We start from the raw sequence: 24,921 nt of genomic DNA on the forward strand, positions 1-24,921 counted from the left end.
GAAAAACATTGAAGGTTAATGGATGATTGATTTTTTTTTTTTAGTGATCAAAAATGGTTTTAGAAAGTCACTTCTCATAGTCACTGCTTGATTACATTGTCAGAACACTGTAAAGGGCATGATGATAATCTGTGCATGTGGTGTGAGACGGTAACTCTTGGATTGTCATCCCAAGATTACCTCATTTGAATTATTGGCTGCCTCATGAGTCATTTGAACACCGCAGCAGAGGTCTGATCAAGTGCTTCTATCAGACGCATGAACATCAAGAAGTCATATAATTCAGCTAGGTCAAACCTAGCAATGTACGTACTTATAAGGCACAGCTTTTAACCTAAATTTCAGCTATGCAGTGTACACATGTACTAATACATAATCGATTCTATGTTCCATGACATCTCCAAATCTTTTCGTATACAAAGGAATGGTCTATTGTTAGATAGGCAGCTCTATTGCATGAGGAACCCTCTGGCATATGGATAAGATTAGGTTTGTTCATGCAGTCAGGGAGTCTCTGAAGAGCTTAGCTTTTCAGTAGGAAAAAATACATTCTGCTTCTGAGCTGCGGAAATTGTGCATCTGGCCCTAAATGCTTTTAAATCTCATTTACTTACAATTAGTACACACTTTCGTATATAGTGCACTGATATGGGAGTCCATTTGAAACCATCAAAATCTGTTATAAGCAGAGCACTCTGAAAATGATCCTGAGATATTAAAATAGTGTCACAGCTATTAGCTGGGTTGCCAACTTTCTAATTGCAGAAAACCGAACACCTCTTCCCCGAAGCCCCACCCCTTCTCCAAGGCCCTGCCCGCTCACTCCATTCCCCCTCCCTCTGTTGCTCACTCACTCATTTTCACCGGGCTGGGGCAGGGGGTTTGGGTGTGGGAGGGGGTGAGGGGTTTGGGATGCAGGAAAAGGTTCCAGGGTGGGGGCTGGGGCCAAGGGGGTCAGAGTCTGAGAGGGGGCTCCAGGCTGAGGCAGGGGGTTGGGGAGTGCGAAAGGGTATGGGCTGTGGGCTGAGATGTGGGAGGGGGTATGGGCTATGGGCTGGGGGTGTGGGCTCTGGGGTGGGGCCAGAAATGAAGGGTTCAGGGTGAAGGAGGGGACTCCGGACTGGGGTAGGGGTTTGGGGTGTGGGAGGGGGTGAGGGGTCTGGTTGGGGATGAAGGTTTTGGGGTGCAGGAGGAGGTTCCAGGCTGGGGCCAAGGGGTTCAGAGTTCAGGAGGGGGGTCAGGGCAAGGGGTGGGGTGGGGTGGGGTGGAGGAGGGGATGAGAGGTGTGGGCTCTGGGCAGCGCTGACCTCAGGCGGCTTGCTGGAAGCAGCGTCCTTTCTCTCCACTGCCTAGTTTTCCTACAGGAAACCTGACTCTAAGAACTATCTAATCTAATCAGAAGACAGAAATATGGCACGTGACCTGTGGGGTCTAATAACTGCTCCCCCAAACTTTAGACTTCCAGTCCAGAATATTGATGATAAACTATTCATAAAAGACTTCAGACCTAGAATTATTTGAGGAACTAATGATCAAATAGTAATTGTGATCACTGGCAGACAATCTGTGAACAGAAAATGAGTTGTAATTCATTGAAAAAATTGTTAATTAATGATACACCTAGCTGTACCCCAGATAATGTACTCAATTGCCATAATCACACCCTAACTTTTTAGTTCAGTTAGCACTTAATAAAATGGGATGAGACGCATTATATAGTAAGAACTACTATGAACCTTTCAACAATAAATAAAGAACTCCCACTGGAATGCTGGGAAAGGTTCCATATTATGGGCCCTATCCTGCAGCCCTTATGTGTGTCTAACTGCACTGAAGTCAGTTGGAGTTTTATATGTATAAGGGCTGCAGGATTGAGTCTAGTATAGTTTTGGACCTGCACTTGCTTTGTGTTTTTTCATTACTTTCATTTAAACAGGTTGTTTGTTCACCCTTGCCCTTCACTATTCCCCAAAAAACTGAGGTCTGAAGAACTTTCATTCAGTAGATATAAACTGGTTTATCTCAGTGTTCATGCAGCAGACAACTAAGCAATGGATTTCAGTTAGACAGGAACACAGAGAGGGTGCCTCCAGATGTGAATCATGTTGTCATTCAAATTACGGAAGCAATTCTACTTTAAATGATTTGTTTGAGGGGAAACTGTTTTTGTAACTTCTTCCTGTTTCTGATAACCCTTTAAGTGCTTAAAATGGCAAGTGAGTTTCTCCCAGGTTACAGCCTCATGGGACACAACTGTCTGAGACAGGGCACCATCTCGCCTGTGGAAATAGAACTTTTTTGATCTGAGAGGTGCATGTAAATTAAATGAATTAAACAAAACCTCTTAACCTCTGTGAGCACCCATCACGGGAGCCCAAACAGGAAGATTTGGGATTCAGAAGGGGCCAGCATGCCACAGTTCTTTGGGAGGGAAACACCAGCCATTTGCAAAGGAGCATTACTGGAGCCCAAATCTTTAGAGTGAAGGGAGATGGTTTTGGAATGCTTTCACGAGGCCTGACTTGTGCATTATGACGGAACAAGTACATCTCTTCTTGCTCTCCGTACTCAATCTTGGACCTGCATATTGCACCAGCAGCAGACATCTGACTGTCATTGCTCAGCATTACACACAATTTCGGATGGATAGGTGTAATTATTGGCCTTAGTGGGACCTAGGACTTCCAGCACTAGCGTGAACTGTATTGCTAACCCCGTGCATTCAAAAATCATTATATTTTGAAAATATTTTTATTGTAATTATTTGTCTTCTCTTTTCTGACTTTTATAGCTTCTTGTTTTCATGCTTTTCTCCTCAGCCGTGCAGGCTAGAAACTTACCTTTTTAATGAAAGCTGAGATTCTCAGGTAATATGATTCCAGCAGCTCAGGCTTTGAGACAGGCACTCATGATATTCATGATAAAATCACAGGAGCTGGTGACATTGAATAGCTCTCTCCCTCTGTTACAAGCCTGTAGCTGCACAGCCAGCCAGCAGCATGGACAGTACAAAACTGATTGCTGCAGTCTACAAGAACTGGGGTGGGGAGTAGAGGCAGGCATGGGTGATGTGGGTTGCAGTTTGAACATATCCAGTATTCAAGCCCAGAAGCAAGAGGCGAGGGAAGTTTCCTCGATATCTTCTACAGAGTACTTACGAAAGCCTAGGAATTTTTCTGTATTAAACAAAAGAAACATGGGTAGGGAGAGAAGAGAAAAGCAGAAGATAAATTGGAAAAAAGAATGGGGATGGGGAAAGGTATGCTGGAAAATAAAATGGAAGCAAAACATTATTTATTAACCTGGTAGGTCCTGTGACTTTTTTTAAAAAAAAAATCCTAGATGCCTATTTAGGTTCTTAAAGTGCAACTTTGCTCTGAAGAGTAACTGTGTGGAAGTGACACAGAACATATACGTTCACTTGGTGTGTTGAGAAGCAGATTAGCTGACTTCATTGACAAACATACACTTCCACTGGTTTTTATCCCGCCGATAGCGCCGAAGGACCATAAAAGTTTCGTTGTGGTATTAGAGCTTCCTTGTGAAGTGCTTTACAGTCTAAGGCTGACTAGCACCATATAAAAGCTAAGTGTTTTTTGTGAGTTGATGTTTTGTTAATTTTCATAAAGAACAAACAAAAATTTCAGAAAGGTAAACGATTTACAGTTTGTATATGTTACCAAATACTGCATGTTCCATGAATTCTCAAAGATAATTGCTAACCATTCTGAGATTGCTTCAGCTGATTCCTTAAGTACCCAAGGATGCATTTCATCAAGCCCTGCCAACTTGAATATATCTAACTTATCTAAATATTCTTTAAACTGTTATTTCCCTATTTTATCTTGGGTTCCTTTCCCCTTGTTTTGTTTTGAGTATCTGATCACCATTAACCTTTTTAGTGAAGACTGAAGCAAAATTGACATTAAGCACCTCAGCCTTCTTGATGTCATCCATTATCATCTCTCCTTCCCCCCTAAGTTTAGTTTTAACTATGCCTATATCTAGACTACCACTTATGTTGGTATAACTTATGCCACTCAGGGATATGAATAAGCCGCTCTCCTGAGTGACATAAGTTATACCGACCTAAGCACTATGTCATAGTTGCTGTCACTCGTTGGGGATGGATTAATTAAGTCGACAGGAGAGCTCTCTCCCTTTGGCTTAGAGTGGTTACACTAGAGATTTACAGCAGCACCGCTGTAAGCTCTCTAGTGTAGCCATAGCATTATTTGGCCTGTGGAATCATTATTACTGGTGATGAGGTGTGAATAGAAAAGAACCAAGACACTCTGAGCTCAGGCTGAGTATGCAGGGTTGGCATCTTTGTAAAACATCAGATTGTCATTCAATACAAAAATCACTGAAATAAAATAAACATGGAATCCCATGATGCCATGTTTTCTGGAGTTACTTTTCAGTGTAGAACTGCACTTTAAGAACTGACCAGTTCCATATTCATTCTTACTGGTCTGTACGCTTGAGCACTCCAAGGTGTAGTGCAGGTGGGCCTTGCAAATTCTGGATGCAACCTGGGCAGAACATCACTGTCAAATCTGGAGGCCCTGTTCAGTGTACCCCTTAATAAGATGGGCCGGGAATATGGGGACAGAATTGTTAGAATTAACTGCAAGCTTCTAGTGCTTTATTTAAATCATGTGAACGTGATATGTTCTCCCACATTGCTTTTTCTCTTTTTTTTTCCCCTGGGAACACAAATTCTTCATATTAAATAAGTGTGTATTAAATTTAAAAGCTAGACATGTCAAGCATGTTTGCTGATGCACAGTGCACAGACGTGTGCAGTGATAGTTCCACTCAGCTGCCCTGCCCTCCACCCCTAAGTTCATGCTCTGCCCTCAATGTGAACCGTACATGGTGTGGAGGGCATCCATGCCAGCAAGAATTTCACCCCAGTGATTTATTTGTGAGTGTTTATGTATGAATCATCCTTAGTCTCCACACTTAGAGACACACTAAATACATCAGTAAGAGACGCGTGAGTGAGTTTGCTGTTCCAGTTCACTGTCTGTGCTCCCTCTCTCTTTTAGTTCAGTCCCTTGAACAATCACAGTCCAGTAGTGTGTGTAGTGGAAAGGGAAAAATCTGAGATTTATTGTGTAGCTCAAGTTTCTGTTTTCACAGAAAAGGAGCTTTCTTTTAATTGCATTCAGCATGTTCCCTTTCTCACAGGAACCATGCCAGAAGATGGCATTGCTGTGCACTAAGCACCCATCTCCATTGCAACAAGTCATTAAGAGCGAGTGGAAAAACTGCAGTTTGATAGTCCATTAGTGTGAGTCAGGCTGACAGGAAATAAATGTCTTCATATCTCCCATCAAGGACAATCTCATTAAAGGATCCAGAACACACAATGTTCTGGATAGTGATATTTGCTTTTTGTATTATTGGTACACTAATAAGAAGCTCATATTACAAAATACAGTTTAGCTCTTAAATAAGCTGAGCAGAGTGCTTTAAAAACTATAGGAAATGGAAAACAAACACAAGCTGTAGATGCTATAACCTTTCCCTCCATCTTTACTGCATGGCTTCAGCATCTGCAGATTCCTGCCCCAGAAAACTCCCCCTCCAATCCCCACCAGCCCAAGAGGAAGAGGTATTCAGTAAAATTCTAGTTTTTATGAAGATCTTTACGGGCAGTGGCATTTGAAACCTTCAGAAAATATGGAGTTCTTAAAATCCAGAACTTCCCTCCAAGGAGATCTGTGTGTAGGAGTGAAGATTCAGTGTAATCCTAAGTGATATTAATCAACTTTTGGTAACTGGAGTTCTGGGGAAAAAGCAGGACTGCAATGAACTGGTATAAAATTTCATTTTCCTTTTTCTGTTTCCTATCATTTTCTAGGGTAACAGAACATGTTAGCTCCCACTTCCAAATTGCATCAGAACATCTTAACAATAATTAAAATAGAATGACTGATCTTTGGTCAAAATTTGTTAATCTCTTTAACTTTTGCTTGATTCAGTAAGGCAAAGAAACCATACATTGCATCAGTCTATCCTGTGTGGAGCTGTGTACGTTGCAATCAGAATTTTATTGGTCTGCTGCTTTTCTGAGATTGATTAAAGCTACTTGCTGTGTTTGGAGTTCCTCACTGGATCACTGGATTCCTTAGAAGGCTCCTGGTTACTGTCTTGATTCTTGGAAAACCCTTGGCTGGAATGTCCTTGCCTCATGCTGGTGCCTGAACACTATGGAGCACATTTCCTAATTATGTCCAAAATACAAAGTAGAGCTGCACAGAACTGTAATAATAATAAAAAAAATCATACTGCCAGAAATTAACAAATACCAGAGAACTTCATTCTGTCTGTGCTGAAAATAAGGTTACATTCTTTAATAAATTTTGTAAAAAGAGACGTGGCAATGAGACTGTTCAGAAATACAGGATCACTTAGTGATCATTTAGTTATCACTTTAACCAGCAAAGACAGTGCTTGGTAACTCTCTCTCTTTATAGTGGTCCAGATCATTGTCCTGTGAGACTTACCGTAGAATCCCATGTAGAAAGGAAGAGGTTCAACTTGGTTGCACCATTTCCGCCCTCCTTCCCAAGACATTGTGCATGGCGTTTGTATCTATTGAGGGAAGAAAGGGTACAGGCTTGGTTTGGGGGAGTTGGTAGCATTTTATTAGGTGGGGTCACAATGGACAGGCACACATCGAATGAATGGACAGACATATATCATTCTCCTTCCAATCCCATGGAAGCTCCTTCAGGAACATAATGCAGCCTGGGAATCTATTATCTTTCAAAAGGAAGTCCTCCTCCATGGGTGGGAATACCCCTTTAAGAGGGACCTTGGAGGCAGCTGTGCATAGGGGAAGTCACTGGTAGAGGAATTTGTTTCTATTGGTAACATGCTCTAAGGAACAGAGGCATGAGGGCCATCAAGGGCACAGAGCCATTATGGAGGCACCTGGCCAAATTAATGTTTGGCATCCTGCCGTGGCTCATTCTGCAGAGTAGGGACAAACCTTCCCTTATGTGACAATATGGGAGTCACTCCACGAGGGACTCTGGTAGAGTTGTCCTCTCCTTGAGCTCCCTCAGCAGGTGGTGTTGTGGGAAAAGGCATTCTGACCTGACGTTTTGTTTGCTGCTTAGAAAAACAAACCTCTAGTTTTATGGTGAAATCCCCATAGTACTATTCTTGTCTGAAGAAGCAGATTGTGTCTCTTCTGTCTATTCTTAATATTGATTTTTTCCCCCTTTTTTGCCTTTTTCACTCATTAAGAAATCTTAGAATAGTTTTTCATTGTTACGTCTGTTTAAAGTTCAGCTAATACAAATATCCCCTTTGAAACCAGTTATGTTTGGATAACATTCTGATTTTTCATCTCTGATGCTGACCTGAATCTTACTGTATCACTTTTGAAAATACATAGGACCCAACTCACTGCTCCATTACTGTAGTTTCATACTTGTGTAGCTCCACTAATTTCAATGAAACGACACACCCATAGTCAAACTGGATTAATCTGATGATGAGTCTGCAACTATCACTCAACCAAGTCTCGAGGAACAACTCTAATAGTAAGATAAGCATAATGGCTTGCTTTCTCTTTAAGCAAAAAAAAAAAGAGAGAGAGAAGATAGCCGCTTGCCCAACACTCTCACATAAAATACACTTTGACAGCCTGCAGGTTCCTTGGGAACTGTTACAATATCACCACCTACACCTACCTCCATTGTGGTACGACTGGATTATGATATTGCCATTTTGAGCATGATCCAGCATTCCTTTGGCGCTCACTGAACTCAGTGGGAACTTTGGCTGTGCAAGGAAGTTGAATCAGGATCAACTTTGTTTTTACTCTATACAGCTAAAAGCATTATTGATTTCATTCGCAATGATTGAAAAAAGTGATTTTTAGGTGCATCAGAAAAAATGGGAGCAGGAATGGGGAGAAACAAATAAGAGGTTCCATTATAGACATTTTCTAGGTTTCCTCCTCACTTGTCTTGCTTGTGCATGTTTTGCATAGCAAGCTCCCAAATACTCATGCTTTCCCAGCTGCATAAACAGTACTGGAGTCTATAATATATTCTGAAGTCAAACTGAGTGATTTTAAATCCACGACGGGAAATATCAGTCATGTTGTTAAGTTGGGGCAAACCATGTTCACTTATCTATCTTCTCCCACAGAACCTCAAGGTTTCATTCAAGAAGGGGTCTGTATAACAACTATGCACAAACTCCAGCAGCCATAACTGTATTTATTTTTGTTGTTTTTTATTTAATTGGGTTGATATTTAGCATGATCATTAGAACTATGTCAAAATGAAAACCCCCTAGATCCAAATACCCCTTGACTGGCAAGTGAAGCATGCGCTGATGTGCAGTGTCCCAGTATAATCTCCTTATATCCTTTTATATATTTCTGCATACTAATTATTGTCCTTTTCCTTTTAATAATACGTTATAATATCCCACCTTCTGTCAGTTTCTCAATTTTTGGGGTAATACTTCCCCACTAAAACCTCCAAATCCAGTATGGTTATAACAATTAAGGGCCCAGTATGCAACGTGAAAGGACTACAGGATTGGTTCCTTTATGTAGAGTTGCTTTTCTAGTCTTCCTGTAAATTTTCACTTGAAGAAAACATCAAATTCATTTCACTCTTAGATGTTGTTACAGTGAAGAACACTATAATGACGAGAGTCTTACTACTCTAATGTTAAGGCCGCATTGAATTGTCTATTACTACGTAGAAGTGCCATTGGCATTTTCTCTGAATCACAACACAGTGCTGTGTTCCTAGGCATCTATAGAGAATACTGTCTGTGTTTTGCTGACTTACATTTTTTTATTTACAAGTTTTTATTCCTTAGCCGGTTTCAGAGTAACAGCCGTGTTAGTCTGTATTCGCAAAAAGAAAAGGAGTACTTGTGGCACCTTAGAGACTAACCAATTTATTTGAGCATGAGCTTTCGTGAGCTACAGCTCACTTCTTCGGATGCAAGGTGCCACAAGTACTCCTTTTCTTATTCCTTAGCCAATATCCTACAACGGTTTGCGTTGGTTTATTCTTTGGTGTTCCCTCATTTCTGAGAAATGAGGAAGGAAAGGAGCAATCTGCACATGTACTGTGAAGGGTCAAATAGCTTAGTAGGTCTACCTGAGACGGGCACTGATTTCAGTAGGTGTACCACGTGTGGATTTAAGGTCCTGGCCTCAACACCTATTGAAATCAATGGAAAGACACTCTTACTTTGAATAAGGCCCCGAGACAGAACTGGGCCAGAATGTGGTCTCCAAATAATCCATGCAGACACTCAAATTAGTTTCTGCCTTTTATTAAACTTGGTCCTCTAATCCTTTATAAACTCAGTTCTCACTAAAGCTTATTGGACAAATGTGAACTTGCAGCAAGGCATTACAAAATTTCCATTGCAAAGAGTTACCAACATTGAAAGGACTCCATTCAAAGCCTCTTTATAAGATTAACCTTCCTTGTAGACTGCAGATGGCATCTGAACTTGCTATGCTAAAAATGTGAGAGGAGGGTTTAAACTAGTTTATTCTTAAGTATCTATTATGCTTGCTTTGTGATAATCTAGGCAAATTACAGTATGTATTTTCACAGTCCATATATATTTAAAAAATATATTAAACCACAGATGGCAATTACATTTTAACATAGATATTTAATAAATAGTTCCAAAGGTACTTTTTAATGGTATCAAGGATTTTGTAGGGGATCTCATCAGAAATGCTATCCAGATGTACGTCAGAATACCTACTTCAATAATATTTTGTAGTTTGGCCAGACTCAGCCTGCAGTATTTGAATTTCACCATGCAATCGAGTGCATACCTTAGAATTTGGTTAAAGTATTTCAAAAAGTAGCAAGTCATCACCTTGTACATATTTTTACTGTTCATACAACGTTATTCATAATTTGTATTTTCTACTTGGAATTAATGCTATCCTAACCCCTGTCGATGCGCATGCTAAAGCCTTGGGGCAATAAAATCATCTGGAACATATATACATATTACTCAAAGATTCTGAACCAGCTCCCTCTGAAATCAATGGCAAAACTCCCATTGGCCTTTTAGAAGGATGATTTTAAGGGTAACAGAACCTAGCTTTCCACTTTAAAGTGTGTGGGTTTATTTGTTTTTGTCTTTAACATATTGCTCCATCCATAGGAATGAAGTACCAAACACTCTCCTGCTTTTTCATTAGTTTTTACCCATTTAATTTAGGACAAAAAAAGTCAACAGAAAAAGAACTTTCAATTTACCTGAGGTGCTTTGGTTACTATGATATTCTTGTGTACAGTTTCCATGACCACAGCTGTCAAATGAATCTCTTACTGTTTGCCAGACTGTGCTGTGTTGTGCATACATCCTATCTTATCTTACAGCAAGAGTGTCCAGTCACAGATGGATCCCAGCAAACATGCCCATACTCTGAGACTATGCTGGGACACCATTCAGATCTTAGAGCTTACTACTCTGTGTGTGTGTAAAAATCCTTGATGTTATTGTTCAGTAAGTCTCAAGTCAACTTTACATCTTGTACCCGAAAGAAATCAAATAGGCCCAAGGGGATCTGGCAAGGCAATGCGGTCTAAGAAGCATAATCTACTCACATATTTTGTTTTACCAGCTATGCCAGCTTTGACCCTTCCATTTATTTCCTTCAACTGCTGTTGCTGTGGATTTTTCCATTCTTCCCCTTCCCACCCCTCTGGCCATGTTGTCAAGCCACCACACTCTTTCTTCTCTCATTCAAAAAAACCCCTCATTCTCCTCCAATAGTGCCCACCAGAAGCAAGTTTATAGATAATGGACCTGATTCAATACTTCGTTACTCCAGTTTTACACAAGTGCAACTTCGCTGATTTCAGTGGATTTGCACTGCCATAAAAAGCAGTAGTGCATTGGGTTCTCAATCATTTTAACAAAACTAAAAGTCTCCCTTCTCAGCTGGCCACCTGGACTAGCAGTTTTCCTCGTAATTCTGAAGCAGCTGCTTTCCTCCAGAGGCTCCTTTTTGCAGCAAAAACATTACCACTGTAATTTTGTTTCAGTTTTTCTTTAAGGATGGTGATTTTGTGTTGGAGGTTGTTTGCATATGAAACTACATGTACATTCCTGAAATCATCACCTTGTGTCTACTTTACACGTCAGTCAGGAAAGAGAAGCTCCAGGTGCTCCTGTTCACATAGTGGTGGTGATTATTCGTATGATCCTGGCATCCAGAGGCCCCAGTGTGCTAAGTGGTTGACAGTAAGAGGTGGTCCCTGTCTCAAGGAGCTTATATTGTACATAGAGAAGGCTGCCAAGGCTGGCACAGGGAAGGGGAGTAACATGCAAGTAGAGTGATGCTTGTCACATGATAGTTACAGCGGCTGTGAAATAACTGTGCTCCCTGGGGAGGCTTCAGGTCAAGAACGTCTGCCTCCCTCAGCTCATCTGGCTGGGGGAAGGGTAGTGCTTCATCTGGGGATTGCCACCCGTTGGGTCCAGGTCCAGTGCTGTGTGAAGGGCTTCACACATTCCCTGCCACTGCTGTTGGTCCCCTGGGCTCCTGCTAGCCAGGGGCGTCTATCTCCCACCAGAACGGTAAATTCCTGACATCAAAGGAACTGTAGAGTCATGCTGTTTGTTACGCTCCCAAGGGGGATCAGCAATCTCTGGAAGAATCTGTACAAACTCATTCAGAGCCCATGTTACCTACCAGCTGTGATACCCAGGAATCTAAATGCAACTGAGGAGAGCAAGTTCTTGTGGGCAGATGGCTTGGAGCATTCAGGAGGTGGGGTTGTCAGTTTTGGTTGGACGTATTCCTGGAGTTTTCATCACATGATATCTTTAATTAAAGATTAATCTTTAATTCCTGGAGACTCCAGGGGAGTCCTGGAGGTTGGCAACCCTACCAGGAGGCTCTAATATTGCCGTAGTGATCATGTGGTGCTGTGTGGGCTATAGGCACTGGCCAGCAGCAAGCACATGGATTACAGTCAGAAGGCTGTAATCGGAAAGTCTGTTCGAGCTAGAAGAGACATCAGTTTGCAGCAAAGCTTGGAGGCTCGCTGACTTGTCCCCTGTACAGGGAGGGAGAGAGCCTGGTGTTGGCTGTGAGTGGCTGTATTGTATCGTTCTACGACAGGGATGCTGTAGGGGGTTGAGGCTCCTTAGCTGAATTCCTTTTGTGACTTGCAGCAGGGAAGTGCTGTGTGTTACCAGTGGATTTGCAAACTGCAGGAATTGATGCAGACAGATCCTCATCCTTATCACTAATGTTTGTAACATCCATGTACCACAGGCTCACGGCTGCTTTGCTCTGCACTTGCTGTTGTAGTTGGATGCAGAATTATGACTGTTCTTGATTTATTTCAGATTTCCAAACTAGTCTTGAATGGACTTAATGATTCTCTTCTCTTCGGAGGTTTCCTTGCAAAAAAGCAGTGTTGTCTCTTGCAAGAAACAGTGATAGGATATTTGGATTTGTGTCTTAGAGGTCGTGGCGAAATGAATGGTAGTTTTCTTGTGGGGTGGAGGGGAGAGAGTTGGGGGGTGGGGAGGTAAGAGTCTCTAAAATGTGTTACTGAGAAAGAAAAATGTATGTGTATGTGTTGGCCAGACCCTTCCTCTGTCCAGAACAGTTGTAGGGTTGTTAGTAGAAACCCTAGAGTCTGTGTTATATTGTGTGAAAACTATTGAAATGCAGAGCTGCAGAGAAGGGTAGGAGGACTGTAACCAGTGTTCTTCAAAGAGAACAGGAAATCTGCCTTTTGGGAAAAGATATCTAAAATAAAAGATTTCCCCTATTGCTTGGGGGCATCAGAAAGTAAATTTCCATTTTTATTTGAAGGCAATGGTTTGAAAGTGAGTTTTGCCCCAAGGTGCAACTGCTTTTCTACTGAAGTGTTTTTAAAAGGATAAGAAGAATGAGCTTTTGAAAAGACACACTGGGAGGTTTATTAATAAAATCCTGCATGATTTCTAAAAGGCCCCCAACCCAAAGGATTCTTGTGTACAGGTTAGTAGGGAGTTTTATTTCTTCCTCCCCATATAAACATGTGTTTTGGGGTAGAAAGCGGCTGCTCTCCATAAGATTGTTTTCGAGCAGTGCAGAACAATAGACTATTGTGAGGTGACTCCACCCCTGATTCCACTTTCTTATCAAGATAATGAAGATCAGTTAGTAACTGACCTTTTTTAGTGGTGAGCTATTGAATTAAGGTAACCATACTTTTTGTTAGAAATGATTAGTCAGAGAATCACAGGTGTAGGGCACTGCTGAATTTTATCTGAGTGAAGTATGAGTAAGGAGTATTAAATAGGGTCCTTGGGTGTTTCAGCTGTTTACAAATCCAGATTGTAGTTACCTTGCTTTGGCTCTGGTTTTATGCTTTTCACAGGAAAACGGAAATCACCAATATTACTTCTTTATCTCCCCTGAAACAGTCTCAGTTGTGCTAAGGTATCTGATGTATTTTTAGTTGCTTATTCTGTGGGGGGAAATGTTTCAGAGAAATAAACCACACCAAAGTACACATTAAACTCAAATTATTACAAGTAATTTTATTATGGGAAACTGGGCAAAAATATTTTAGCTGTTTCCGATTTTGTTTTCCTAGGGCAGATGCATGTGTTTGATCTTTATAGCTGAGGTATGGAGGAGGCCTTAATACTTGGATCCCACTTTGGTTACAAATAATGGCTGCTTAGAAGATGTTTACAGTCATGTTCTATTGTATTGTTTTTGTGGGATGATTCACTTTTACTGTTAGCACATGTTGAAAGAGCAGGTTGATACAGTATTGTATGCGTGCAGAAAAACAGATATTTTAAAAAGTTCTTTGCTAAACTGCATTTCTTTTGCTAAGCTATGTTCAGGTAGCTTTTGTGTTACATTTTTTTAATCACTTATGTTCGGTCATGTTTACTTCTCTTCATCCCCCATATTTTCTTAACCATTCAGATGAGTGAACAGAATTGCAGTGCCCTCTAGTAAATGTAATGTGATTTCAAAAGATAACCTGGTATTAGTAGTCTGTTCAGTGATGGTGATAGAGGGCCTGATCAAAAGCCTCTTAAGCCCCCCCCCCACACACCCTACTCTCCTGCTTATGCTCAAATAAATTGGTTAGTCTCTAAGGTGCCACAAGTACTCCTTTTCTTTTTGCGAATACAGACTAACACGGCTGTTACTCTGAAACCTCTCCTTACAATGTGTATGATAATCAAGGTGGGCCATTTCCAGCACAAATCCAGGTGCTGGAAATGGCCCACTTTGATTATCATACACATTGTAAGGAGAGTGATCACTTTAGATAAGCTGTTATCAGCAGGAGAGTGGGGTGGGGGGAGAGAAAACCTTTTGTAGTGATAAACACCCATTTTTTCATGGTTTGTGTGTATAAAAACATCTTCTGTATTTTCCATAGTATGCATCCGATGAAGTGAGCTGTAGCTCATGAAAGCTTATGCTCAAATAAATTTGTTAGTCTCTAAGGTGCCACAAGTACTCCTTTTCTTTTTGCGAATACAGACTAACACGGCTGTTACTTTGAAACCTGAAATTTTTTAAGGTCACTGTTGTTGTGCATAATGACTCTCTCATGGTTCTGAAAACAAAAACATGATTTTGAAGTGTAAATGTAAATTGATGCCCATTTGGTTTTGTCTACAGTGGATAGCTTTTGTCACATACTGTATATTGCTGTGTACAATGTTTGAGTCTCTTTAACTGATACCATTTAGTCATAAAACACAAGCAGATATCTCATGTAGTAAACAAAGCAGCAGATTTAAGTTAATGCTAATGTGTTCCCAGTCAGAGCCAAAAACATTTCAGGGTTGTTGTAACACACTAGGCGCACATTCCGTCCATCTAAATGTCTGAAGGAGACTAAAGATATAGATTGCCCTGTTGTACAAATCAGCTCACATGAGAGCCAGATGCTACTGTTTATTGTTGTTAATAAGTTAGCTGAGTGAGTCTGGGAGTGGAAGGATGATCCTGTGGTTAGGGTGGTAGCCTGGGACTCGGGAGTAGGACAGAATGGATAATTGATATTTTTGGTTTGCTGGCCATTCAAAACAATTGTTTAAAAAAACTGGTTTGGGTTGAATTGAATGGAGGAGGAGGAAGTGGGTGACTTCCTTATGAGCTTTAGATTAGTAGGGCACTCACCTGGGATGTAAAAGACCTGCGTTCAATCCCCCTCCTCTGCCTTGCTCTCTCTTTGGCACCACTAATATTTAATTGTTTAAGCACAGTGGAACAGATTCAATAGGAGAGATTGAGAGCAGGGGTGCAGGCTCTGGGCAGCGCTTACCTCAAGCAGCTCCCGGAAGCGGTGGCATGTCCCCTCTCCGGCTCCTACGCGGAGGCGCGGCCAGGAGGCTCTGCACGCTGCCCTGTCTGCAGGTGCCGCCCCCACAGCTCCCATTGGTCACAGTTCCCGGCCAATGGGAGCTGCGGACCTGGTATTTGAGGCAGGGGTAGCGCATGGAGCCTCCTGGCTGCCTCTATACCTAGGAGCCGGAGTGGGGACATACCGCTGCTTCCGGGAGCTGCATGAAGCCATGGCAGGCAGGGAGCCTGCTGTGCCACCGACTGGATTTTTAACAGCCCAGTCAATGGTGCTGACCGGAGCCGCCAGGGTCCCTTTTCAATCAGGCATTGCGGTTGAAAACTGAACACCTAGGTAGGTGTGGGGGAAACTGATCCCTGTAAGTGCCTATAGTGCCTTGCCTATGGGGGAGCATGGGGTTGAACTTGAACTACTAACCTGAGTTCATTGCCATGTCTTCACCGCTATTTTAACCCAAAATAGCCAGTGCAGATTAGCTAATCCAAGTTAAGAACACACCTTTTTGCAGTGTAGACACCCTCTGTTTCTCTGTAAAATGAGGATAATAGTATTTCCTGACCTCACGGGGTTTTGGTGAACATAAATATATGAAAGAATGTGCAGTTTTCAGAGACTATGTTAATGGGGACCAAATAAGTACTGTAATAGAATATGAAATTGATATTTGGAGGTTGGTTTTAGATGTATTTTACTGGTAATGTGTTATGTCCAATTTCTGTCAATAATTCTTAAATATAGATTTGGCCAATTAGTTAGCATAGACCTTGAAACCACTTGTTGTATTAAACTGATTGCCTAACTTGTGTTGATGCAGAATTCCAGTTACTGAACATGACATTGAATATTTGTTGCCATGGCTGTGGTTGAATTTTATCTGTTTCTTAACCAGATCAAGGAGCAACAGACATTTTAAAAAGTATGGTCTTGAGCCATCAGCCTCTATGCTCTTGGGTCACAATCCTGCAATCCCTAACCCTGCAAATACATATTAATGTGAGAAGTCCCATTTTAATCCACCATTGTTCAGGTGCATACATGTTTGCAGAGTGGCCCCTGAATGCCAGTGGTCCCACTTGAATGGGACTGCTCGAGTTGGGGTCATTAGTACATATCAGTTTATCATGAACTAGAACAAATAATAATCTGGTATTTGGTTTCATGTTTAGGCTGCTAAGTACAATCAGTATTGAAGTTATTACAATGTAAGAAGTTAAAGTGACATCTGTCTGCTCAGAAGCTACTTGTAAATATATGGCTCTGTTTTCCTAGGACTACCGTAATGAGATAATCAATAATTTGTTAAAAAAATAACAAAAACTAAAATCTTTCTTGAAAACAGTACTCAGCGTTTAAATGAAAGTAGACATGGATATGCTTATTATGCACAGCAATTAGACATAACTTTTAAAATAAACTCTTCAAGAAAGTTTTTTTTCCTTTTAGTTTTAAAGACTCGGTTCTTGAAATATGGATGTCTGCATTAATGTGATACAGTAGTAACATCACCATGGTGCTAATGTTACAGTTTTCAGGAAATCAAAGCAGAGCAGGTCTGTATTCTATCAGTTCTGCAACATCTGCTTGCAAATCTATAGCAATTCTTCATACAGCAACATCTCTAGGTTCTATTATGTGAGTAAAATACGTTTATAATAAATCAACTATGTGTTGAGCTTCATTGGGGAGAACATAGTTCAGTTTCTGTGGTAGAAAACATACACAGAAATATTGAAATATATTTTAAATTACTTTGCACACCGCCTAAAATTTACTTTTAATTGGATGTTGAATACTGTGAGCATTCATAATGTATGTTTGCAAAGTTACAGACTTTAGGCCCCCGTCTCCGTTACCCTGCACTTCATGTATTTATTTATGCAAGAACCAAATGGGTATGAAGTGCTACCAAATCAGAATGATAGTCTTTTAGTCTCACCTCGTAGTCATGAAAATAACTACACATGATGCAGAGCAATGGCAAATCAGGCTCTCTTTACATTCTATTTTTGCCTGTACTCTTAATTGTATTTTTCAAAATGTTCAGACAATTATAAAAATATTATTTAGAAATTATTCAGCCAGATATCAGTTTCTTAAAGGGTATGCTGAATGTGATACACACTGCAAAAGACAAAATGGCCAATCGTTAGTAGTAAAACCTCCAGAAACAATTCTGATGGTAATAAAATGATATTTCCTATGAAATCTCATATATTTTTTTATATGCTTGCCCACCCACATAGGGATTTACAAAAACAAATAAACACGTCTTCTATTCTATTGACTAAGTCTGAAGAGAACTGAAGTACACCGGACCCTTGCTAGAACGCGGGATTTGGGATCCATGCAGGTACTGCATTAATGCAGGGACCGCGTTATAGCGGGGACCGTGTTAAAATGAATTGCAATTAAAGTAATTAAATTTGGGATCCATGGCCACGACTGCGTTATATGCGAATTCGCACTATATAGACGCGCGTTCTAGCGAGGGTCTGGTGTAATTAGAAACTGAACAAGAAATTGAAGTTCCAAATCATCTGGTACTTAATATTCGCAATAAAAATAACTTCTCAGACAAAGTTCAGAACCAGTACTCCATCCTCATCGTCTGAAAGCTGCCTTTGACATAGTCAACTGCGCTCTCCTTGAAATCTTGCCCTCCCTTGGCTTTTGTGACTCTGTCCTCTCTGAGTTCTCTTTCTGCCTCTTTAATTGCTCCTTCAGTGTGTCCTTCTGAGGATCCTTCTCATTCCTGTTCCAGCTTTCTGTGGGCTCTGTCCCACAGGGCTCTGTCCTTGGTTCTTTTTTCCCTCTACACCACATCTCATCAGCAAACGCAAACTTAGCTGTCATCTCTATGTTGATGTTTCCCTTTGTCCAAACTAAAATTTTGTCCTGTCTCTCTGACATAGATGTGCAGTCATCAACTCAAACTCAACATGACTAAAACAGAGCTTTTAATTCCCTCCACCCCCCCCGCCCACCCCGAGACCTCTTCACTATCTCCTTCCTCTATCACTGTGGACAACACCGCCATCCTGCCTGTCACTTGGACTGATAATCTGGATGTCCTCTTCAACTTGGACCTCTGGCTAGGTCCTCGCATCCAGGCTATGTCTAAATCTTATCAATTTATTCTGCATAAAATCTGTAAAACACAGACTTTCCTATCCATCCCCACAGTTAAATCTATGTCCAGGCTGTCATAATCTCAAATCTTGATTACTATAACATTCTTCTCTCTGGCTCAGTGGTGGAGCCAAGATTTGCAACAGAGGAAGAGGCAATGGGTCACTGATGGTGCCACCTGCATTTATACGTATTGGCTTTCTAATTACACGTTACCATGCCTGCTGCATTCTCTGCCCCAGCACTGCAACCCTAATCCTGGCCTGGTGTGGAGGGGAGGCCCCAGCCAGGGTGGGGTGCTGGAGCTGGAGAGGGAGCCTGGCCTGCACTCACCCAGTAGTAGTGACTTCTGTCTCACAAGGATGGGCCCAACTCCCCACTCTGGATGTTGCAACCTGGCATATGTGGTTGCAGTGCCATTCAAGTTTGGCTCGGCTGCCCCTCCATCAGGATAGAGGGGTCACTGGGTCAAATTTGAGTGAGTGGTGTTGCAGTAGGGTGTGCAGGGCCACATGACTCTGTGCACCCTGGTTCAACACCTGGATCTGGGAGCTGTGCACAGCCCTATGGAACAGGAGCCACCATTGCTGAGTGAGCACAAGGCAGGCTCATTCTCCGTACCCGTGTGAACGTTTGTGTCATGCACCTCCTTTAGTCAATTGCATAATATATTTGAAAAGGTGCTAAGCATACACCTAAAGGCCGCTGAGGGTGGGGTGATGATCATCCTCCCCATCCCACCCCCTATTAGCTTCACTGCTGCTCTGGCCTTGACAAATGCAATCTTACGCGAGACATATCATTTCAGAATGATGCTGCAAAGATCATGTTCCTAGCCCGTCTCTTTGACCATGTCATTCCTCTTTTTGCATCCTTCTACTGCCTCCCCCTTCTGTATTGCATTGAACATAAGCTACTTGTTCTTCACTTTCAAGGCCTTCCAAGGCCTATCCCTACCCTGCCTATCATCTCTCATTGTTAAATTTTCCAACAAGCACCGTCATACTTTTTCCAGTGCTGCCTGTCATTTGAGAGGAGCTCCATGTAAATAACTGCAAAATGAACACATTATGCTCCTTCAGAATCCTCCTTAAAACTCTCCTTTCTATGATACCTACAAAAAACCTAACAACAGTTAGGCTGCTGGTGTGCTGAGACCACTGCTTAACGTGCTGACTAACGTTGTCTCATTATTTCCTTGTACTGTCTGTCTTTTTTATACTTAGATTGTTAGCTCTTTGGAGCAGGGATTGTCTTTTTGTTCTATGTTTGTACAGCACCTAGCACAGTGGGGTCTTGGCCTGTAACTGGGGTTCCTAGGCACTACTTGAATACAAATAATAAATAATATCTCATCCAGCGTAGCCTTTGTTATAACATATTTAATACTATTCATCCGGTTGTGCTAATTGTTAATAATGGAGTGTACATGGCTTATATTACTCCTCCTTAAGATTATAGCTGATCAGTAGGCCTGAAAGCAATGAGAACTTTGCCTGAGTCAGAACTGGGGATGGGAACAAAGGAGGTGGTTTTCTGAAGCCACAAAATATACCCTGCTCCTACGAAAATGATTCTGTTGCACTGTATTCCCATTTTTGTAATGAGGGTCAGAAATGCAACCAAGTGCTTGGTTACTCTGTAGAGATGTTTTCTCTCAGCTTGAGTTAATGTTAACGCGTGCTAGGCATTTTGAATAGCAGGTGAAATGAATACTACTACTGTTTTGGGGGATTTTTTTTTGAGTGGCTGTCATATGCTATTGAAGTATGATTCAATTCAAATGAATGCAACAGTGTGCTAAAGGGGGGTATGTGGGATCTTTCCAGCCTTCTACAGAACTGTACTGTCTCTTCACTATATTGCACACTATGCAAGCATAGAAAATCACTGGAAATATGAAGATTATTTTATCTTTTAGAATTAAGTTTATGACTGAACAGAGCAAAGTCAATTTTCTACCAGGGTATTTGAGAAAATACTGACAAATTTTGTGATGAGAAATTTATAGCCTAACATTTTTAAATACTCATTGTACAGTGTGTGAGTCTAGTTATTAAACCTGGCCATAAGACTTCACTGGAGCATCTGCCTTCACTTTTGCTGCAGCATTTTTTGTTCTCTCCTATTCCCTCCTCCCACCCCACTGCCCATTTTCACTTGTCGCCATGAAAGCAGAAATTGAAAATTTTTGTCTGCCTGTCTTCCTGTATTTTTTTCATAGGTCCTCCATCTGGAAGCACAGGCCAGGGATCTCAAGCATCTGTAGGGCTAGACAAAAATTAGACTTCAGTTTTCACAATATTTTGAAAGAAATGGGATTTTTTTTCTTCAGTTTTTTTCAGGAATCTTTTCATGGTTTTGATGGAAAAAATAGAAAAGAAGCATCGTTTTTATTTTAATTAAAAAAAACTGGTTTTCATTTTTTGTTTTGGTGGGGCTGATTGCAAAGCCATTTTTCGTTTGAAAAATGAAAACTGTGATTTAAAAAAAATCTTGACCCTAGTGAGCACTGCTTCAGCTCAAGCTGTCAAAGATACTACAGGAGTTCATTTGTTGTTCAGTCCTCTCTCACTCATTTGTGGTTTTAATAACCTTGCATAGCTATTCCCTGGTTTCCAGATGTAGCATCTTCTGATAGTCCTATGGTAGTTATTGAGCTCATCCACTGCATTTGCAGCCATTTGTTTTTTGTAAGGCAGTGGCAGGAGGTTTCCAGGTCAGATATTGTCTCCTCTACTGTTTTGAAGCCTTGGAGAGAAGGCTGCTAGTTGGTGTTAACTGGCAACTACACATTTTTACAAGATTGAACTGGGGAGGATGTCTGCAACACCACTGAAATCAACTGAATATAGTTGGGCACAACCAGGACGAATGATCCTCTGTTTTTTGCAGAGCCAAAGGCAGTACTGCAACGAGGGAAATGACAGTTTCTTTGAGGACAGATTGCTAAGGGACATAGTGAAAAGCAATTTGAGGTTGGTGGCATTCATGGAGCAGCAGCATCTGGTGGAGAACCACTTCTAGGCATGCAGAATGGTCGGATCACATTGTAATGCAGGTTTGGGATGACAAGCAGTGGCTGCAGAACATTTGGATGTGAAAGACCACATTCCTGGATTTGTGTGCAGAGCTCACACCAGCCCTCCAAGGTATGGACATCAGGATAAGAGCAGAAGAGTGGCCATACTGGGTCAGACCAGTAGTCCATCTAGCCCAGTATCCTGTCTTCCAACAGCGCCAGATGTTTCAGAGGGAAGAAAAATAAAAGGGCAATGATTAAGTCATCCAGTCCCTGCATCTGGCAGTCAGAGGCTTAAGGACATTCAGATCATGGATCCCTTATGATCTTGGCTAATAGCCATTGATGGACCTATTCTCCATGAATGTATCTAATTCTGAACTGATGGGTGAGAAGTGAGTGATGATCGCACGGTAAATGCTTGCAATTCTGGATTGCTACAGGCAATCTTTTAGGAAATCTTTTAGGAATTGGAAAATCCACAGTGTGGGCTGTTGTCATGCAAGTGTGTAGGGCCATTCATTTTATCCTGCTGCTGAGGACTGTGACTCTCGGCAACGTGCAGGACATCATGGATGGATTTGCAGTTCTGGGGTGCCTGAACTTCAGTGGAGCGATAGATGGCACACACATTCCCATTTTGGTCCCAGCCCACTTTTCCGCAGAGTATATCAACAGGAAGGGTTACTTTTCTATAGTTATGCAAGAGTAGGTGGATCACTGGAGATGTTTCACCGATATCAATGAGGGCCAGTCAGAGAAGGTGCATGAGGCTCGCATTTTTAAGAACACAGGGCTGTTCAGGAAGCTGCAAACAAGGAGATTTTGTCCTTACTGGTGGATGCCAATAGTGACTTTTGGGGACCCAACCTACCTCTTGCTTTCCTGGCTTATGAAGCCATACACTGGCTACCTTGACAGCCCCAAGAAAGGATTCAGCTTTCAGCTCAGCAGGTGCAGAAAGGCAGTTGAATCTGCTTTGAGCAGTTGAAAGGGAAACTGGCAGTGCTTACTCACTAGATTAGATTTCAGTGAGAAAAATATCCCAGTGGTTAGAACTGTTATGTCTTGCATAATCTGTGATGCAAAAGGGTTCAGCACACACTTGCCCAAGGTTCCTTCCCTTGGATCGGGCTCATCCGGGCTTGGCTGTTGGCATGGACTAGAGTGTGGTGGAATCTCATACAGATCCTGGTTTGTGGCATAGCTGGACCTCTCCCCACCCCACTGTCTCATGTCTCTCTTCCTCCTTGCTGTTCTCAACAGGGGGCTCTCTTTCAGGCTTTGCTGAGCTATCCGTGGTGGTCTGTGGAGTGCTGGTGGAATCTCCACCAAGTGTGGCATGCAGTTCATTGTAAAAATGGTAATTCTATGGCTCAGCACCAGATTGATTGACTGACTGTTCACCTCCCTGGCTTTGCAATATGCCTGCACAGTTCCTTGGCTTTCATACAGCACTGCTGCTGATTGCTGTCATACCACTTTGACTGCATCCCCTATGCAATCTTTTCAAAGGTGTCCACATTTCTATGACTGGTTTGTAGCTGTGCCTGCATGGCCTCTTTCCCCCACAGGCTCAGGAGGTCCAATATCTCCTATCTACTTCAGGCAGGAGCATGTCTAGTTCACTGAGCTGGAACGGTTGGTTGAGCGGTAGCAACTGTCCATTGTTGTGCAAGGTGTGCTCACCAAGCTGGGAAATCAGGAAAAGGCATTTCAAAAATATGTGGTGGTTTTAAAGGGAGGGATGGCTTCCAGTCTCCATGACCCTTGGGCAGGGGAGTTCACAATTGTGACCAGAGCGGTCGTTATTGAGGAGTGCGGAACAGCTGCTGGAGGACTGTTAAGGTTGATGTAGGTCATGCCGGTTCTAGACTTGCACTGCATTGCCGTAACAGGGCACTTACATGCGGGGGAGACAAATTTAAGTGTATAAACATGCATAAATAAGTCGATGCAAGGTAACTTTGTAGTGCAGGCCAGGCCATCGTCTCTCCACTAGGTGTATAGTCCAATCCCCAGTGGACATTGCAATATAGATTGGAGCCCCTGAATAGAAAAATGGGGTTCACACTTGGAAGTTTTCTACTCTTGGCTGTGCCTGTCCCCTTGATGTCAGAGAATCTGCATATGATAATGTTCAGGGCATACTGCAAAGTCATCTCTTCTCTCTGGCTTTTCTGAGGCCGTGGTTTGATGGATATGGAGTGGTTAGAGGGTGACTCTTTCTGTGCCATTATGGTTTTATATTTTTGGGGTAAATATATTGTGTATGGATCAGGGCAGACTATTACAATATATTGTGATCTGTACTTTTTTGCATTGTACCTTTTTAATGCTGTAAGATTGTCTAGAGCTTGGGATAGGTGCTGTAAAATAATAAAATATTTTTTATATATAGCTTTGGGAGTTGAGGCAGAGATGGAGGACCTGATTCTGATACCTTTACTGACAACAAGGAGCACCTTACTCCACAAATTGTCCCGTTTGCTTCAATAGGGCCATTTGCTCAGTAAGGTACTGCCTGTGATACCTGGGGACTATGCCTTTGAGGGTTGAGCTTCCCAGACAATCTGGGTTGGAGTGCTGTGCAGCTGTTTTTGCTATGCACTGCCAGTTGGAAATGGATACTGAATAAAGCAGAACTCTTGGAAGTACTTTAAACACTGAGTGATCATTGAACGCCACACTACCCAGCATGAGTAAGGGCATTCAAAGGTGTCCTTATGTGATTTACCAAAGACAACATGGCATGCCTGTCAACAGGTGGGGCTAGAATAGTAATCAGGACTCCTTACTTTCTGCCTTAGCCACAAGGCCCTCTTTTGCCTTTGTTTTTAAAATCAATTGCAGTATTTCCCTCCATAATGACTGCAACATTTCCCCCTCATTCCCCTGCCAGGGAAGCTAAGAATCATAGAATCATAGAATATCAGGGTTGGAAGGGACCTCAGGAGGTCATCTAGTCCAACCCCCTGCTCAAAGCAGGACCAATTCCCAATTAAATCATCCCAGCCAGGGCTTTGTCAAGCCTGAGTTGGTGTTGGTGTCCAAGAGATTTGGAGTTGGTGATATATGATGATGATATATATAGGTGATATATGTTTTAAGTGGAGTGCTACATTCATTTTAAGGAGCTGGGGGATAGGAGACTTTAGGTAGATAGGTCCCAGGTCTTCAAGGAATTGAGAATTTCTTGTGGCAATGGAAGCTAGGAGAGCACAGCATTTTGTAAGATCAGGCCCTGAATAAAGTGCTCAATAAGGCCCCAAGCCTGAAACTGGCTCTGCACGGGCGTCCCTGCACCCACAAGGAGCCCCACAAAGGGCTCATTTGCAGGTTTGGGGCGCAAATTAATAACATGCTAAAAGGTAAAAGGGACTTGGATATTATTGT

General features: G+C 42.0%; 1 protein-coding gene across 5 annotated transcripts in view; it reads left to right on the top strand.

Moving 5' to 3' along the window:
* The window catches only part of ANK2 (ankyrin 2), a 565,434-nt gene that overhangs the window by 43,815 nt on the left and 496,698 nt on the right, over positions 1-24,921 (top strand). The window contains exon 1 of one of the 5 annotated variants that reach the window (XM_048846723.2): positions 11,996-12,125. The exons of the other annotated variants lie outside the window; for them this stretch is intronic. The gene's annotated coding sequence lies outside the window, so the exon portion shown is untranslated. Of the gene's footprint in view, positions 1-11,995; positions 12,126-24,921 lie in introns of those variants that run through there. 5 annotated transcript variants of the gene reach the window in all.

Source organism: Caretta caretta, chromosome 4 (genome assembly GCF_965140235.1).
Source record: "Caretta caretta isolate rCarCar2 chromosome 4, rCarCar1.hap1, whole genome shotgun sequence".
In the NCBI taxonomy this organism is placed as follows: Eukaryota; Metazoa; Chordata; order Testudines; family Cheloniidae; genus Caretta; species Caretta caretta.